This window comes from Oratosquilla oratoria, chromosome 32 (assembly GCF_046742065.1).
Source record: "Oratosquilla oratoria isolate Oo_2021 chromosome 32, ASM4674206v1, whole genome shotgun sequence".
NCBI lineage: Eukaryota > Metazoa > Arthropoda > Malacostraca > Stomatopoda > Squillidae > Oratosquilla > Oratosquilla oratoria.
In genome coordinates, this window is record NC_134808.1 from 11,649,248 (window position 1) to 11,664,545 (window position 15,298).

The following is a 15,298-nucleotide window of genomic DNA, read 5'->3' on the forward strand; positions in this document are numbered from 1 at the left end:
TTACTGGAGGGCAGGTAGAACATGTCCAAGTGTTTGTGTATTGGTTTGTGTCAGCAAGTGTTGTACAAGTGAGGTGGGCCCAGTTTTTGCACATATTGCACTGAACTGAGCCCTTTGTCTGTCTGCTCGAAGTAATGGGTTTAGAGCATGTTGGGCATGTGTATTTTGTGGTGGGCCCAGGATTGCTCTCTACATCTCCGGCTAAAAGTAGAAGAAGAGGGGTGATCGCCGGAAAATGACCCCTCAGTGCAGAAAAAACGTAACATTGTGTGTTGGAAAAAAAGGATTGTGGTACTCCCCCAGGTAGGCGTAGCTCCTCCTTGGGGATCGGTGCCATCTGCGTAGAGCTGATGGCCAGGGGTAGTTGCTGCTGATTGGCCCCCAACTCTTGGGGTTGGGGGGTGGTCCCACGACGTAGACGTTGCAGCTCCAGGACCAAAATGGTATGTTGATACAACTGGCAACTTTGCCTCACACTGTTCGTCTTGTAAATGGGCAGGAAGTATTCATATGAGTGCATCAGTCACATACACAATTCCATAGTTTACTATCAAATATATAAGAAAATAAGCCAACTATTGATTCTTAAAAATGAAGACATACCACAACATTATTAAAGTAAGTGATGCAATACTAATAATTTCTATGACGACCAACCATCAGTCACCCACAATTGAGCCATCATCCCTCATATCCCTCATTCTCGTTCCCTTTCCTCAACCCCAGTGATCCATCATTCACTTGTAGAGGTGGTGGAGCAGAGCTCCATCATGCTCCAGCAGCAATACACCACTATGTATGTATATATGTATATATATATATATGTATTAGGGATATGACTTTTTAACTTTTTTCAAATTTTTTATTTTCCTGATGTTGCATTTGATGAATCTTTGCCTCCATGTTAGTTTTCTTATGCTATTTTATTTTGGTTATGTAAAAGCTTCCTACACCTAACATCATTTTATTTTTTCTCTACACAGGAAGTGAAGGCCTAAGGGGGTGTCAGCAGCAGTATCAGTAGCAGCTGTCTGAAGTCAATTTTGCTAGCTGTAGTTTTGAGTGTGTGCTGTGTAGACAAAGAAACAGTGACTTTACAACTTAAGGGGATCGTCCATTAGAAAATAAAACTTTTTTTGTTTGGGGTGAAAGTGGCTGAGATTTTTTCCAAGTAACTGTCTTGTCTTAGAGAAGATACCACAAAGTTTTCAAGTCATTTATGCTTATACTTTTTTTATTGTGATTTTTTTTTCATTTTCGGGGGGGTAATTTTTGACAAATTTGAAATTGATTCAGAGGATAGACCTTTGACTGGATATTGATTATTTTTTTATCTTTATAATGGGCTAAGATAGATGTAGGATGGAGGCATCTGGCAACTGGGCGAGTGGAGCTCGCACCGAGTGCAGTGCTACACCTCAGTTAGCCTCCCACCCCCACGGGACACAGTCATACACTTGTGCCCCTAGTGTACGGGCTGATCAGTAAAACCAACCATCAATCCGGCGTTTCATTGATACGGGACTAAACGCGCACCTACACCCACAATGGCTACGCCACGCCGCCCAAGGGTTAGAACCAGCGGAACCGGCTCGGCACGGAGACCAAACCGTGCCGCTACTACGCCAGAAGTTGCGGACCTTCTCAACAGCATGGCATCCTTACTCTCACACCGCCCCTCGGGCCACAGAGTTCCCACTGCCGCTACGCCAGAGAAGTGTGGAATGGAGATGACGCCTGCAGGATTCCGGACATGGCGCCGCTCGGTTCAGATATGGCTGCGACTCGCCGCATGGCCTGACCAGGAAGCCGTGCTCCACGTGCGACTGCTCTGTGTTCCCGACCTCCAGTGCGCCCTGGACGCAAGGTTCAGCTCAGAACAATGGGAGGCCCTGAACCCTACAAGCGCCCTGGACGCCATTGAAAGGCTCGTTCTACAGTCGACGAACCAGGCTGTGAAATGGACGGACTTCTTCAGCACCTGCCAGGCCCCAGGTGAGTCAGTGGGAATCTACATGACGCGTTGCGCACAAGAGGCTCGTGAGTGTGGGTTCCGATGCCCTGACTGTGATAGTGATCTTTCAGAATACATGCTATTGCGCAAAGTGATGGTGGGTCTGCATGACCCCGCCCTAAAGCAAGACGTGTTCCGACGGTGTGATTCTTTCAAGGACATGGACGACCTACGTGGCTATTGCTCGACCTATGAAGCAGCCCAGCGCGACGCGGCAAAATTTACGCGAGAACATGCGGTGGCAGGCACCGACATTGCCACCAGTGACATAAGCGAGGATGAGGAACCTCTAGTTGCCGCCTATCGCCAGCCATCACATCCGGCAAAAACTGCCCACCGCCGTTCTCCTGCGGATGCCCCTCCCAAAACAGGGGCCAAACATTGCCCCAACTGTGGTGAAAAGCACGGCCACGAGAAGACGTCATGCCCCGCATTTAGTCGCAAGTGTGGGGCGTGCGGAAAAAGAGGTCACTTCAGGAGAGTGTGCAGATCATCTAGGACACAGGAGGCAAGTAAACTGGTGAGCGGCATAATTATCGGCTCGGCGACCCTGAGCCCCGAGCCTGTTCTACAGGTATGTGTGGGGCCACTGGCGAGCAAGGTGGGAATCAAAGTGACTGCTGTGGCTGATACCGGGGCACAGGTGTGCGTAGCCGGCCCGGCCATGATGACGTCATTGGGTCTCAAGCCTGCGCAGCTACAGCGTCGGGTAGGCATCAGAGACCTAGCAAAGATTCTCATCACCAGCCTGGGTGCGACGCCATGCCGCATCGGCATACACGGACGCTCTACTGTTCAAGATGTGTACTTCGTCAGGTCCGTGGAGCGTATGTACCTATCATTCACCACCTGCAAAGAACTGGGCCTCATCGACGCAAATTTTCCCCGGCCACTGCCGCTTGTCGCCAACGCGGAGCAGGTGTATGACGACATGGGCAACGACGTCCCCTCAAGACCTACTAAAATCCCTCTCCCACCACTCGAAGAGAATGTACCTCGTCTCGAGGATTGGCTGCTGCGCCAGTTCTCTTCCTCAACCTTCAACACGGAGAGGTACCCACTACGGGTGATGCAGGGCCCGCCACATCACATCCACCTTCAAGAAAACGCGCGCCCCTATGCGTGCCACACACCAGCCTCCATCCCCAAACACTGGGCAAGCGAAGTCAAAAAGCAGCTCGATGACGACGTCAGAAGAGGAGTGATTCGGCCTGTACCAGCAGGGGAGGCCACTGAATGGTGTGCTAGGATGGTTGTGGTTGCAAAGAAATCGGGAAAGCCAAGGAGGACAGTTGACTTTCAGAAATTGAACGCTAGCTGCCTGCGGGAAACGCACCACACCCCTGCTCCCTTCGACATGGTGTCTGATGTGCCCCCGCACTCCTATAAGACGGTGGCCGATGCACACTGGGGGTTTCATCAGGTTGAGCTGGAAGAGGAGAGCAGACGTCTCACAACATTCATCACACCATGGGGGCGGTATCAATACTGCCGTACACCCATGGGGCACTGCTCTGCCACGGACGCCTACACCAGAAGATTCGATGACGCGGTAGCAGACTTCCCCCGCAAGCACAAGTGTGTTGACGACACACTGCTCTATGACTCCAGTGTTGAAGGGGCCTTCTGGCACACATACGAATTTCTAGAGCTTTGTGCTAGGAAAGGCATCACCTTGAAGCCTGAGAAATTCAAGTTCTGCCGCCGTGAAGTGGAGTTCGTGGGCTTCCACCTTGGTTGGGAGGAATACAGGCCAACAGACGACAAATTGGCAGCCATACGTGACTTTACCATGCCAGCACAACCCACAATCACAGACGTGAGGTCTTGGTTTGGTTTTGTGAATCAACTAGCACCATTCCTGGCCACTGCCCCAGTGATGTCCCCCTTCAGAGACCTTCTTAAGAAACCGGCAGGAAAGAAGGTTTACTGGGACGAGCAATTACAGGGGAAACTACGGCAAGCCAAAAACACCATCTGCCAACTGGCCAGTGACGGTCTAGCATACTACAACAAAACTAGACCCACGGTGGCCATCACTGACTGGAGCAAAGAAGGGATTGGATTTGTGATCCTCCAACAGTACTGCCCCTGTGCGTCAGCTGATGCACCATTCTGCTGCAAAGGAGGATGGCGTCTGGGCCTCTGTGGCAGCCGCCACCTCACCACGGCGGAGACAGGCTACGCTCCCATCGAAGGGGAGGCCCTGGCCGTGGCCTGGTGCTTCCGAAAGGCCCGCCTCTTCCTGCTAGGATGCCCTAACCTAGTACTAGTGACCGACCACCGCCCGCTAGTTGGGTTACTGGGCAACAGGGCTCTCACAGACATTATCAATCCGCGCCTGTTCCGCCTGAAAGAACAAACGCTGCAGTATCGTTTCACCATACGCTATCTTCCTGGTAAAAGGAACTGCGCCGCCGACTTCCTCTCTAGATATCCCTCCATGAAGACGCCACCAGAGTCTGAAGATGAAGTGTACGAAGAGGAGCTGGCAGCGGCCGTAGCAGCGTCTGTGGTGGCAGAACTGGACCTCATCGACAGCCTCACTCTTGACGAAGAGATGGTACTACAGGCATCACACGACGACCCTGTTTACCAGCTGCTGATAGCCAGGGTACTGGCTGAAGACTGGCATCCCCAGAGGACACAGGAACTGGCATGTCTCAGACCATACTACAGTGTGAGAGACAGGCTGGGCGTGTCACGTGGCCTCGTCACATACGTGTACGACCAGAACCACCCGCGCCTAGTAATCCCAGACAATCTACGCCAGCAAGTGGCAGAACACCTCCATGCAGGCCACCAAGGAATGGATTCGATGCTAAGAAGGGCGCGACAAACGGTATACTGGCCAGGCATTGAAGGTGATTTACGTCACCACCGCTCCTCCTGCGTAATCTGCAACACGCACGCACCATCCCAACCCCCAGAGCCACTAATTCTCACTCCACCTCCCTGCTACCCGTTTCAACAGACGGTGACGGATATATGCCAGCTGGAAGGACACCACTACCTGGTGTACGCAGACCGGCTCACGGGCTGGCTGGAAGTGTCACACCTCGCTGCGGGCACGACTGCGAGTGAAATTCGAGACCGGCTGCGACAGTATTTCTGTCGCTGGGGCGCCCCCGAACAACTATCCATGGGTGGGGGAACCAACCTTGGGAGTGAAGAAATGCGCACATTCTTGAAAAGATGGGGAGTGACCGCGCGTATATCGTCAGCCCATTACCCACAATCAAACGGGAGAGCAGAGGCAGCTGTAAAAACTGCAAAACGTGTGCTGCGTGGTAACATCAGTGCGGACGGGAGCCTGGACACCGACAACGCATCGCTGGCACTCCTACAATATCTCAACACACCACTCCGGGACATCAACAAATCCCCGGCACAACTGGCGACAGGCCGCCAGTTACGAGATGGAGTACCAGCTATTGCATGGCGTCTGCAGGTTGACAAATTTTGGGGGCGGACCCTCCGAAGGCGTGGACGGCAGATGGGGGAGCATATCGAAAGTGTGCTACAAGAGCACACCAGCACGAGGCGCCTTTCCCTCCTACTCCCCGGTAACAGGGTTCTGGTACAGGATCAACATTCCGGGACGTGGAACAGGGCAGGAACAGTGGTGGAGGACAAGGGAAACAGGGGGGGGGGGGGGGTTACTGTATTATATTTTTTTAGATAGTAAAAATCAAGATACAATATCCATATTAGGTCACAAGATAGCTAATGAGCAACAGTTAGAGGAAACATTTTCAGATTTGTTTTTTTTTTCGTGATTTGTGATGGACAATTCATACTGTGCGCTACGCAGTCAGGTCCCTTTGCCATATCGTATGCTATTATTTATCATGCAAAAGCATAAATGTTGTGCAAAATACACAGCTTCTTTTGTTAGCAAATATATGTAACAACAGAAGACGTGATATGCAGTACGCAGCGCACACAACCCAGCCACAGTAGGGTGGGGGGTACTGTATTATATATTTTTTAGATAGTAAAAATCAAGATACAACATCCACACTCAGCCACAAGATAGCTAATGAGCAACACCGAGGAAATATTTTCAGAATTTAGTTTTTTCTTTCTTTTTCGTGATTATCTGATGGACGATCCCCTTAATAGTTCTGTAAGTATTATGGAATAAGTTTTTTACCATGTAGTATTTTCAAATACATGTATAAAATTGGTGGATAATGGATACTTACATATTGCTGGATAGTAGATACCTTTCATGCATTATAATGAAAAATCAAAATTGGTGTAAATACTCTTTGCAGCAGTTAGTGTATTCTCCATTTTAATTTTTCATTGCGTGTATTCTGCTTTCAGTTTCAAATATGTCTTTAAAAGCAAGCAATCCAAATCAGAGATGGAATCAGATGGAAAGAAATGAACATGGTTTTGACAGCAACTAGAAAATGCTGTCCAAATATACCAGAAATGAAAGTGGACAGAAATGAGATCATGTGCAAAATGCCTTTGAACAGGGACATTGTTGGTAGATTTTTGGGGTTGCACAGTGAACTCGAAGAAACTAAGCTTTCCTAGCAGCAAGTTTCAACAAAGGTTGACAAAATAGTGAAAGTGTTTGGCAAATATAGAAACCAGTAAAATGAAGGATTTGAAAGAAATGTCACTCATCTTTTCGATAATACAAAACTGAAAGGAAACTGGATTTGCAGTGAAGACAAAGAACTTTACAGAAAACAAATAGAATCAGGATGCCGAGTGGGATACATGACTGAGAAAATGGCTCCTGTGTCAACTATCCACCCTTTGAAATGGCCAAGAAATTCATCAGAACCGTCAGCAACTCAAGTGCAAAAATTGAGTAGTAGTAGTGAAGAAGAAAATAACAGCACTGGTTCTGATGTTGCAGAAGAGTTTCCTCTCATGAAATGAAAGTATCATACAACAAAATCTGCTGCCAAGCTGGTATCAAAAGTGCCCTTGTCAACAACGAAAGCATCAAATGTTCTTCAAAACTTGGCTGAAGAAGGAATAGATGTCCCCATCACAAATGGAAATTTGGCATTGAATGACCAAGGATGTAGAGTCAAGAACTGTTTGAAAGAAATAATCAGTGAAGAGGAATTTTGCTTGCATTTTGATGGGAAGATACATACATACATATACCAAGGCCTTTTCGCCCTTTTAAGGGAGGTAGCCAAAAAGAAAAAGGCATAAAATCATTCCCACCCATTCCATCCCTAAATACACTCCACTCCCCTCCACCCTCCCACTCATCTTAGCACCTCCTGGATGACGGGTCATCCCTGCACCCTGTCCACTGCCCTGGGTCAGAGGCAGTGTCGCAAGGCACAGCATATCCACAGCAAGGTCGCTTCATTAAATCGGTGACCCCCCTCTCCGTCCCCCCATGCATAAAAGGAGAAGATGGGGAGAAATCCCTCTGGGCTGCGTCAAATTTTGCTAACACATACTACCTCATCCCCCATCCCCCAACCCATTCTACCTCATGCATCACAACATCATCCATATATAACCATTCTCCATTCACCCCTGTCTTCTGTCCTCTCCCATCCTTCCTCAACAGACATTCCCCTCTTCCACAAAGCCCCCTTCACCCCATCCATAAATCTCATCCTAGGACGTCTCCTCATTTTCACCTCCTCCATATCTGCCTTCCATACCTCTTCATTCATTCTTTCCATGTGTCCAAACCATCCTAATACTCTTTCATCAACCCTGTCTCCCAACTCCCTTTCCACCCGTTCTCCTCCTCACCTTCTCATTTCTCACTCTATCTAGCCTAGTAACCCCCATCATACTTCTCAGACACCTCATCTCAAACACATTCAAACTCCTTCTCTCTTCCTCTCTTATGTTCCATGTTTCTGCCCCATACAGTGCTGTTGGCTCAATTACTCCTTCATACAGTCTCCTCTTAGCATACATTCCCAAATGTCTATTCCTCATTACACTTTTTAATCCACCAAGGCATTTACTTACTTCTCTCAATCTACATTCTACCTCCACCTTCACTCCACCTTTTCCTGCCACATTTGCACCCAAGTATCTAAAACTATCCACTTCCTCCAGTCACTCTCCCTTAATGCTCACTTCCAGACTACTGCCCCTTTCACCCCTTGTACATCTCATCACCTTACTTTTACCCACATTTATCTTCAGCTTTCTTCTTTCACACACTCTCCCAAACTCTGTCACCAACTTCCTCAATCCCGTCTCTGATCCTGCTACAAGCATAGTGTCGTCAGCAAACAACAACTGGCTCACCTCCCACTTTTCTCCATTTTCTTTAACCATCTCCAATCCCTGACCCACCACCCTTGCATTTACCTCTCACACCATCCCATCCATGTATAAGTTGAACAGCCAGGGTGACATAACGCATCGCTGATGAAGTCCCATCTTTACCTGGATCCACTCACTCTCTCCATTTCTAATCCTGACACATGCTCTATTACTCTCATAAAAACTCTTGACAGCTCCTAGAAGCTTTCCTCATATCCCGTATATCCGCAAAACCTCCCAAAGTGCCTTCCTGTCTATCCTGTCCTAAGCCTTTTCCAGATCCATAAAAGCCCAAAAAACATCCTTCCCCTTTCCTATAGCTTTCTCACATATCTATCTTACCACAAAAATCTGATCTCCACAACCTCTACCTGTCGTAAAACCACATTGTTCTTCACCAATTACTCCCTCTGTTCCTCTCATAATCCTCTCAATCAGGATCCTCCCATAAGCCTTCCCAACTACACTTAATAAGCTAATCCCTCTGAAACTACTACACTCACACTTGTTCCCTTTTCCCTTGTAAAGTGGAACTATATAGGCTGGGAACTATACAGGATGGGAAGATAACTGACAATAAAGAATATCAAGTGGTCTGTGTAAAGAATTCTGCAAGAACTCTTCACCTCGGCATTTTGGTTTGTGAAAGCGAATCAACTGAGAGCATCTTTATCCCACTGTCAAAATGATTATTTCTGACACCACAGCAGTCGATACAGGCCACCAAAGTGGTGTTGTTGTTAGAATTCAGAGACAGTTTGGACAAAAGGGACTAGAAGAGCCTCAGCTTATTGGATGCCAACATCATATTCTTGACTCGGTTCTACAGCACGTGATGGATTCCTTCTCAACAAAATCACAGTCACCCAGCATCAACCAATTTCATTGATGATGTTTTGGCAGGCTATGAGAATTGATAAAAAAAGCTATTCTGGTATAGAAATGATGCCAACACAAGAAAACTCTGGATGGAGAGACTTCAGGTTTCTTTTTGAACTCTGTGAAGCATATAAGTACTACCACATGGAGGGGAAATGGCCTCATATGAAATGGCAGAAGCTGCCTTGCCCTCATATTGCCAGGTGGAATTCAAGGGCAGTCTTTGGATTGATTGCTTTTTTTTTTTTTCTCTGAAATGGAGAGATCAGCTGAAAGCTACTTCTAACTTCATCGCAGCTACATTGGTGAAGGCATGCTGCTATCTCTGAATTGAGGTTTCCTAAGGCTTTAAAATGTTTTTCCACCCACTGGATAAAGGAATGATCCAGTGGGTGGCTGAATGAGCTGTAAACCTGATGTAGGAGCTTCACAGCACTTGCAAAACTGAAAATTGTTTCAAACCAATTTCATAAACAGTAACTCACAAACTTAAAAACATTTTTAAAGTTTACTCTATATTATATTCCTTTGCAAATTAATGGTTTTGTAAACAGCAGATGTTTCTTTTGATACAGCCTTAGACAAAATTTCCATAGGTGCGGTAATTTTTTTCATAGTTTCACAAAAAGATAGGTATTTATGTGAATTTTAGACAAATGTTCACAGTTTACCACTAAAGGCTTTTAAATTTGAAAAAAGGCATATCCCTAATATGTGTATATGTATATATATATATATATATATATATATATATATATATACATATATATATATGTATATATATATATATAGAGAGAGAGAGAGAGATAGATATGCGGAAAAGCCACCAAGGAAAATGATAAACTGATGACCAAGCGCTTTCATCTATTCAGACATCCTGAGGATGTCTGAATAAACGAAAGCGCTTGGTCATCAATTTATCTTTTTCCTTGGTTGTTTTTCCGCATATATAGAATCACGAGTTTTTGTGATTTCTCATTCATATATATATATATATATATATATATATATATATATATATATATATATATATGTACAGTATATATATATATACAACACTGAATGGGTCCCAGTGATTAGAGATACATTTTAACAACCACAATGCATTTTAGATCTAAGCCATCAACATCGGGAGACCCAATGGAGGCCACAACCAGAAATTGAAATGTGGTACTGCTGAGGACTCGAGCTCAGCTATCACACTACTAGTGACGCAGTGACATATCAACTAGCGTAGTTGGTATGTCACTGCATCACTTGTCATGTGATAGCTGAGTTCGAGTCCTCGGCAGTACCACATTTAAATTTCTGGTTGTGGCCTCCATTGGGTCTCCCGATGTTGATGGCTTAGAATTAAAGTGTACTGTGGTTGTTAAAATATGTATATGTATATGTATATGTATATATGTTTATATATATATATATATATATATATACAGTATATATATATATATATATATATATATATATATATATATATATATATATATATGTATGCAAGCAATCACATCACCGTGATACAAAAATTCAAAATAACCACAGGAGAAGGGAAACTTGTAGACAGTAAGTACTTTTGTATATTACATCTTCAGACTAAATGACAGAGCTACAGAGTTGTGTTGAAATGTAAGTATTAGGTAGCAACCATAGGGGGTGGAGGGGGAGACAATACAATGCAGGAAGGGGGGATGGGCTTACCTCTATCGACCTGATCAACACGTACGGTTCAATCTGGCGGAAAGATTTTGGTGACCATTTGGGTTACCAATTTATCACATGTAAAATGTCCATAGCTTAAGTTTATATTTTTATCAAACGTGCCTGATATAAAGCAGGATTCTATATTTCTTTCATGTAGGCTTTTTCCTTTGGCTGAAATTGTTGCCTTAGACCAATCAATATGATGGTTGTATAATGCTTTATGTTGAAATAATGCATTATTTTCCTGGGTAGATCTCACACTATATTTATGTCGGGAAACCCTTGTTTCCAAGTTTTTCCCAGTTTGTCCAATATGAAATTTGTTACAATCTTGGCAAGGAATTTCATAGACCAAACCATTGTTGTTAGGAGGGCTGTTCTTAATTAAAGTTTTCTTAATGGTATGGTCATATTTAAAAGCTACTTTCATATCCAATTTCTTGAGTACGTCGACAATACTAAGAATATTTTCATGAAAAGGAAGAACAAGTGTATTAAGTTGTTTATGGTTTCCTTGTTCTTGATTGCAAGCTTTGTAAAAGCGTTTCTTGGCGGTATTGTGACATTGATTAAGAATATGAATGGGATATTTTTAACTTTTCCCCAATATTCCGGATAGTTCTAATTTCATCATCAATAAATTCAGGATCTGAAATCCTGTAAGCTCTCAAGTACATGGAAATAAAAAGTGATCTTTTTACATTAATATGGTGATTGGAATAAAAATGAACATACATACATACATGTACCAAGGCTTTTTTCCCCTTTCAAGGAAGGTAGCCCCCAAAAAAAAAGGCATAAAATAATTCCCACCCATTCTATCCCTAAATACACTCCTCTCCCCTCCACCCTCCCTCTTATCTTAGCACCTCCTGGATGACGGGTTATCCCTGCACCTTGTCCACTGCCCTGGGTCAGAAGCAGTGTTGCAAGGCACAGTACATCCACAGCAAGGCCGCTTCATTAAATCGGCAACCCCCCTCTCCGTCCCCCCATGCATAAAAGAAGATGGGGAGAAATCCCTTCTGGCTATGTCAAATTTTGCTCACACATACTCCCTCACTCCCCATCCCCCCCACCCATTCCACCTCATGCATCGCAACATCATTCATATACAACCATTTTCCATTCACCCCTGTCTTCTGTCCTCTCCCGTCCTTCCTCAACAGACATTCCCCTCTTCCCCAAAGCCCCCTTCACCCCATCCATCCATCTCATCCTAGGATGTCCCCTCATGTTCACTCCCCCCACATCTACCTTCCATACCTCTTCACTCATTCTTTCCATGTGTCCAAACCATCCTAATACTCATTCATCAACCCTATCTCCCAACTCCCTTTCCACCCCTGTTCTCCTCTTCAACCTCCTCATTTCTCACTCTATCTAACCTAGTAACCCCCATCATACTTCTCAGACACCTCATCTCAAACACATTCAAACTCCTTCTCTCTTCCTCTCTTATGTTCCATGTTTCTGCCCCATACAGTTCTGTTGGCACAATTGCTCGTTCATACAGTCTCCTCATAGCATACATTCCCAAATGTCTATTCCTCATTACACTTTTTAATCCACCAAGGCATTTACTCGCTTCTCTCAATCTACATTCTACCTCCACCTCCACTCCACCTTTTCCTGCCACATTTGCACCCAAGTATCTAAAACTATCCACTTCTTCTAGTCGCTGTCCCTTAATGCTCACTTCCAGTCTACTGCCCCTTTCACCCCTTGTACATCTCATCACCTTACTTTTATCCACATTTATCTTCAGCTTTCTTCTTTCACACACTCTCCCAAACTCTGTCACCAACTTCCTCAATCCCTCCTCCGATCCTGCCACAAGTGCAGTGTCATCCGCGAACAACAGCTGGCTCACCTCCCACTTTTCTCCATTTTCTTTAACCATCTCCAATCCCTGACCCACCACCCTTGCATTTACCTCTCACACCACCCCATCCATGTACAAGTTGAACATAGGAAAGAATATTGGTAGGTTTTCTATAGACTTTTGTTTTCAGAGTACCATTATCTCTAATTATTTCAACATCTAAAAAGGGCAAACTGTTGTTATTTTCTATTTCAAGAGTGAAGTTATACACACACACACACACACACACTTCAGCGAATGGACGGCTTGGATGACGTTCTGAAGAAAACTGAAGTCTGTGGATCCCAACGCAAAGAGAAGTGCCTAGTGTTTTTACAGGGTGGGGGGGAAATTGCTCGTGGAGTAGTGGGAAAGTAGGGAAAGAGGAAAAGGGGAGGGATTACTGAGGGAAATGGAAGGAAATGAGGAGGGAGTAGACTTGGCCCAGCCAGACAAGCGAAAGGTAAACAAAAGACTGAGTGAGGATGAAATGTCTAATAAAAATGTAAAGATTAGAAGTATAGAGAGGAGCAATACAGTAGAAAGTGACGAGAATATGTTCCAGGGATTTAAAGAGGGTGGGGGGGACACAACCCCCCCCCCGACTGATAAGACTAGAGGAGAGAGTTGATAAGGTGATCGAGGACTTGGAACGTAAGTTAGGTAATGTTGACTCCATTTTCCAGAGAATTGAAAGGTTGGAACAACTAGAGAAGGCTAACAGAGACTTAACTGAAGAAATAGAGGACCTAAAAAGACAGTTAGGAAATGTAAAGGAGGAGAATGAGAAATTGAAGAAGAATAGTAATGAAAACAGAGAGACAATAGCTAAAGAAGCTAAAAATTGGAGAACAACCCAAGAAGGGAATAAGGTTTCACTCACTGACATAGTCAAACAGCAATTGAAAGAACATAATGAAGACTCAGTTATTAAAGTGATGAGACAGAAGGAGAATATAGTAAGAGAATTAGCTGACAAAAAGAAATGTATAATTATATTAGGAATGGAAGAGAAACATAACCCAGATAGAACCGCAAGAATCAAGGAGGAAAATGAAAGAGTAAGCAGTTTATTAAAATTAGTCCAGGAAGATGAACCAGAAATTATAAAGGAAATTGAGGAAAAATTCAGACTCGGAAAATATAGTACAGATAAGTCCAGACCAATTAAGATTAAATTCAGGTCACAAACAACGGCAGAGAAAATTCTATCCAAAACAGGGAAACTAGCAACAAATGATCAATATAAAAAGGTATGGATAAAAAGAGAAATGAATAAGGAGGAAAGAGAGGCAGAAAAGCAGAAAAGACTTGAAGCTAAGGCAAAAAACGAGGAAAGAACGGAGTCAGAGAAAGAGAGATTCTATTGGAGAGTAGTGAACATGAAAATAAAGCAGTTCGACATACTAAAGAAAAACATAAGGGAAACAGAGAACACAATGGAAGTGGCAGAAAACTAAGAGCGTCTTACACAAATATAGATGGATTGATAACAGGATTGAATGAACTGAATGATTATTTGAAAGAAAAAGAACCGGACATAATGGGAATTGTAGAAACAAAATTAAAAGGCCCACTACCACCCAACAGTGTAGGACATGATGCATACAATTATTGGATTAGAAACAGAGAGAAAAAACAAGGGGGTGGAGTTATGTTCCTGACTAAGAAGGATATAAACGTGAAAGGTGTCATATATGGAAAGAATACAGTAGAGATGATTATGATAGAAGTGGAAGACCGAGATAAGAAGAGCAGAAAATTTGTGATCAATTATGTGCCTCCGAAAACAGCCTCATGGGAGGAGAGTGAACATAAAAGTATGTTAGAGGACACAAAGATAGCATTAACTAAAATAATGGAAGACGGAGGAAGAATAGTTATGATGGGCGACTTTAATTACAAAGAAATCTGCTGGGAAGAAATGACAGTAAAGAGTGGTGATGACTCATGGGGAAATGCTCTACTTGAGATGATTACTGACCATTCAATGACACAATGGATACAAGAGAACACTAGGTATAGAAATGAAGAAGAACCATCGAGGCTAGACTTAATAATTACATCTGAACCTAGAATAGTGGACAAGATTGAATATAAAACACCAATAGGTAAAAGTGACCACATATTGATTGAACTGGAACTTAATGAAGAAAAATATATGAAAAGAAATGAACAATATAGAAAAGGAAGAATGATGTATGAAAAAACAAACTTTGATAAAATAAGAGAATTCTTCCAACAAGAAAACTGGGAAGAAATATACAAAGAAGAAACATCAGTGGAAGAGAAATGGAATATTTTGACAAAAATTTACAAAAAAGGAGTGGAAAAGTATGTCCCAAGACAAAAACAAGAAAAAGAATATGTAAAATGCTGGTACAACAAAAGTTGTAGGGAGTTAAAAGACAAAAGAGACAAAGCCTGGACCAGATGGAAAAAAGACAGAAGACCTGAAAAATGGAAAATATATACTGGTTATAGAAATGAATATGTACAAAAGTGCAGAGAGGAAAAAAGAAAATATGAAAAAGATGTTATAGAAAAGTGTAAAGATCAAC